Source organism: Mauremys reevesii, linkage group 4 (assembly GCF_016161935.1).
Source record: "Mauremys reevesii isolate NIE-2019 linkage group 4, ASM1616193v1, whole genome shotgun sequence".
Taxonomy (NCBI): domain Eukaryota; kingdom Metazoa; phylum Chordata; order Testudines; family Geoemydidae; genus Mauremys; species Mauremys reevesii.
In genome coordinates this window covers 73,995,011-74,000,305 of record NC_052626.1, presented here as the reverse complement: position 1 = coordinate 74,000,305, position 5,295 = coordinate 73,995,011, and positions in this window count along the sequence as shown.

Sequence of the window (5,295 nt, the reverse complement as noted above, 5' to 3'; positions counted from 1 at the left end):
TCATCTCTATTGCTCCATGACACTCTATTTTTAGTCACATAGTCCTTGATCTGATGTAAGTATTATCATTGTTCCTTCTTAGTAACTCTGACATGATGTTAATAATATTTCTGTATTATCTAAAATATTGGAATTGTATTTGTCCTTATAAAACTGGAATCAGTGTATTCCCCTCTCCTATTTAGGCCTGTTCTTCTGCTAGCAGGGGGCCTGTAACATAAACTACTCATTCTGGAAGGGAACGCTAGAGACTACACCTGTTCACAACCCTGAGAGAAATAGCTAGGCTCTTAGGCTTTGTCTACAAAAAGGATTTCCAGACTGGCTCCTGATAAGGACCCTGTGTAGACCCACCACTCTCTTCAGCCTCCCCATTGTCCACCTTTAGGCTTGAGCAGGTCATTGCAGGCAATCAACATAGGGTTAGCTCAGCTAGGCACTCCCCTAGGGGGGTTAGTTACACCAGGAATGTGGAGTCTAAGTTCCTGGAATAAATATTAGTGAAGTTCCTCAGCCAAACATCACAATAACCAACTACAGGAGAAGTATCACCAAGCAACTCATATGAAATCCCAACAAAATTAAACACAGTTTTAATCATTTCCTCCTTATCGCCATCAAGTCAAGTCCCAAAGTTCTTATTACACCAGGTCTGAAGCAGGAGCATAGGGCCCCCTTATTGGTTAGACAATAAGAAGGCAGACACAATCAGTGCCCTCCTTGAATGAGTGTGTTACAGTTCCCACTGGCTTTCATACAAATTGTGCATGCACATTTCACCCCCCAGTTTACCAGATTAATGGTTCATAGATCACATAAGCCATATATCATTTGTGAAATGGCCACAAAACCACTTTGCCAAATGTTGGGTTCATCTGCCCCTGAAATTCCTGGTGAATTTAGTGCTGCGTGCAAGGTTAAATCAAATAAATTGTCTTATGGACCTACACCCCATAATGAACTTAACACAGATATTGCTTCCCCGGGATATTATGGTAGAGAAACAATGACTAGGTGTTGTGTATCTGTAGGGAGATAAATTTACATTGGTTTCAGACCACAACTTGTTTAAGTGACTTCATTAATACAATTTTAAAATCCACTAATGGTTAAAAAGGCACTGAGTGAAAGCAAATTATCTTGGTGCTTGTGTGTTTTAGTGACTGGTTCTGGCATGTTCAGCTTGGTGGTTCAGCAACACTTGGGTTTTCTTCTGAGGTTTGAGTTCAGATGGCCTCCAGAACTAAAAATGAAATTCAGAGGGAAACCACAGCAGATTCCACAGGCTGTATCACAAAACCCACTAAACTCCCTCACGGATTTCTCAAGACATGCTGTTCTCCTTTCTTACCTTCAGCCATCTTATCCTGCAGGTGGTTCCACCATCTGGCTCTTCCGCAGACTCCTGGCAAGCCCTCTACTTAATTCTACTCTGCAGCATCTTCTGGAGGAGGAAGCAGTCACTCACCACTGCTTTCTGTAGCACAGAGACCAGGAAATTCCTCCACAGCTACTTTTCTGCTACCATCCCTTAAACTCTGGGCTAAGTGTGCCTCCAGAGTTCATGGGGATGCAGGGAAATCCCCACTGGGCAGTCCTCAGTTCTTAGCAAATGGTGCAGGAGGGATTTTGGTGGCATGGGCCCATTGGTTGGCCTTTCCTTCCAAGGTGGCAATAAAGGTGGTGGGCTAACAGGCTGCCCAGGGAATTCCAGAACCTGAGGCCAGGAGGACTTTGCCTGGCAGATGACTAGAGCTAATGTGGGTGCCTGGGGCTTGTTGGAGGAGATTGCGGTGAGGAGGTTCCTGCCCCACATCCGCTGGTTTCAAAAGATCCCCCAAGTCAGGTGAAACTCACCTGCTTTTATTTTTCTGCCCTAACTGGAAATTTCCAGGGATTCATTGAGCCTCTCACTTCGCCCACAGGAATGTTCTACACAGAAGATTCAGGCAGGCAATTTTTACCTTGTTTGTAGTACTGTTACAAGTAATTTGTGCATCTCTAAGTTAAAGGGTGTTTTATTATTATTATTTAATAGTCTGATGCAAATATTTAATACTTTGTTACTGGTGGAGTTTTTTGCGACTGGATGCAGGTGTAGAATTTTTCGGAAGGCCTGCCATGGTGGCTTCTATACATTGGTCTCCAAGGTATGGGCCAGATGGGACTAATCTGTCTTTATTTCCTCTGATTCTATCATTCCACAGGGTTCAGGTTCCAAACCAAAGGTTCCAACTCCAGATTTCACGATATATCTTAGTTGTATTTACATATACTATTCATGCCCATCACAGCTGAAAACACAGAATCCTAGAAAAATAGACCTGGAAGGGACCTTGAGAGGTCATCTAGTCGAGTCCCCGGCACTTGTGGCAGGACTAAGTATTATCTAGACCATCTCTGACAGGTGTTTGTCCAACCTGCTCTTAAAAATCCCCAATGATGGAGATTCCACAACCTCCTTATGCAATTTTATTCCAGTGCTTAACCACTCTGACAGTTAGGAGGTTTTTCTTAATGTCCAACCTAAACCGTCCTTGCTGCAATTTAAGCTCATAGCTTCTTGTCCTATCCTCAGAGGTGAAGAAGAACAATTTTTCTCTTTCCTCCTTGTAACAACCTTTTATGTACTCGAAAACTGCTATCGTATCCCCTCTCAGTCTTCTCTTCTCCAGACTAAACAAACCCAATTTTTTCAGTCTTCCCTCAGAGGTCATGTTTTCTAGACCTTAATCATTTTTGTTGCTCTTCTCTAGACTTTCTCCAATTCGTCCACATCCTTCCTGAAATGTGGCACTGAGAACTGGACACAATACTCCAGTTGAGGCCTAATCAGCGCGGAGTAGCGCGGAAGAATTATTCTCGTGTCTTGCTTACAATACTCCTGCTAATACACCCCAGAAGGATCTCTTTTTTTTTTGCAAAATCATTACACCGTTGACTCATATTTAGTTTGTGGTCCCCTATGATCCCCACATCCCTTTCCACAATACTCCTGGGCAGTTATTTCCCAATTTGTATGTGTGCAACTGATTCGTAAATGAAGTACTTTGCATTTGTCCTTATTGAATTTCATCCTATTTACTTCAAACCATTTCTCCAGTTTGTCCACATCATTTTGAATTTTAAGTCCTATCCTATGCACTTGCAACCCCTCCCAGCTTAGTATCATCCACAAACTTTGTGTACTCTGTAAGCCATTATCTAAATCATTGATGCGGATATTGAACAGAACCGGACCCAGAACTGATCGCTGTGGGACCCCACTCATTATGCTCTTCCAGCATGACTGTGAACCACTGATAACTACTCTCTGGGAACGGTTTTCCAATCAGCTTTGCACCCACCCTATAGTAGCTCCATCTAGGTTGCATTTCCCTAGCTTGTTTATGAGAAGGTCATGCTAGACCAGGGGTTCTCAAACTGGGGGTCGGGACCCCTCAAGGGGTCGGAAGGTTTTTGTATGGGGGGGTCACAAGCTGTCAGCCTCCACCCCAAACCCCGCTTTGCATCCAGTATTTATAATGGTGTTAAATATATTAAAAAGTGTTTTATGGGGGGGGGTCACACTCAGAGGCTTCCTATGTGAAAGAGGTCACCAGTACAAAAGTTTGAGAACTACTGGGCTACACAGTCTCAAAAGCTTTACTAAAGTCTACATGATCTGCTACTGCACTCTAGTGGCTCACCATGTAATCTGTTACTAGGGTTGTTTTCAAGAAAATGCAAGGGACCTCCACTGATGTGAGGGTCATGTTTACCACCCATGATCCAGTGCTGTGTGGCATAGAGAAGTATCTGCTTCATGCAAAAAGAACTCTGCATTGAGAGTAGTTTGAGCCCCATATGGAACCAGGATCCATTCTGTAATGTCTGTGCCTCAGACCCACTGCAGAAACCTCCTTCCTCCTCTTTCACCAGAAATTTCAAGCCATGCAACCTTCTAATTCCCTTCACAAACAGATTTACCTAGTGGACACATTCCCTATTCTGCTAGTGTCCAAACCCCCTTTAATCCCAGGAGGACAGACTCCTCCTCCCAGTTGATATAAGAGTTTGTGGCAGATGAAGAAAGTCTAAATTTGAATCTTGAGCCTTTTAGCACCAGGGATGGGGCAGATTTGCTTGAACAGAAGCAGTATGTGGGAGGCTCAGACAATGGAGCGGAGAGAGTTCCACAGGGCTCCACCTGCAGCATAGCCGAGGCTTGTTTTGGGGGAGTGGGCTGGGAGAGCAGCGGGGAAAGAAATGGAGAGTGAACCTGTGACTTAATCTTTCTAAAGATTGGGAAGGAAAATAGCCTACTTCAGGCTTGATGGCTGTGCTATGTTGCCCTGTGCCTGGGAAGGGAAGGAGGAGGGAGTATTCCATTCCATGAGCCCCATAGTACTCTGTAGAGTACAGCCAAGCATGGGCAAACCACCCAGGATGATCTGACCTTCTGTACAAACATAAGAGTAAGTAGAATAAATGAGTTGCAGTAAAATTCACCTTTACTCAGCCAGCCAAAAGCCATATGATCTTCCAGCTAAACTTTATGGCTCTGCTCCTATCCCTGCTTCCATTAAAGTCCATGTGAGTTTTGTCATTGACTCCAATTTGAGCAGGATCAGAACTTTGGGCATGAGGTTTCCAGCCTGCTTGTTGAGATGTAGCTCAGCAGCCAGTGGCTAAGAAGGAAATATGGAGTTTGAGCTTTGAGAGTGGACAGTAGGAATGTGTAACAGAAACGGGCAATGCCACTTTCTCCAATGGGACCAAACATTTCTGAGGTTCAAACTTTGTGCTGGTGCATTTTTCTGGTGCCAAGTATATGCAGTTCCTGCCATGATGGGGAGCCCTGCCATCCTGTCAAAAATGAACACCCTCATCTCCCCCCATGGCAACACTAGTAATTGCAGAGGGATTGGTGGGAATCGAAGGTGGGAGAGGGACATTGCTGTGATCAGAGTAACTGCAGTGGTGGGGAGGGGCTGGCAGAGACAGATGAGGAGAGAGGGAGGGAGGCTGGAGCAGAAAGAGGGACAGACCTGGAGCCATGAGATTTAATGGCAGCATTGACTTCAGTGGGGTCATGATTCCACCTGAAGTATGTAGCTCAGCTGCTGCAAAGCTCTCATCAATTTGCAGTTATCGAAGAAGATTACCATAACTGTGGTTCTAAAGATCACCAGAAATTGCCATGCCAGCAAAACATGCCTGTAATTCTAATTAGAGTTGCCAGCAGTTTATATCAACCTTTCTTGCTACTGGAAGAGGCCAGTGCTTCTTCTGGAAGGCCTGCAACACAGTCTG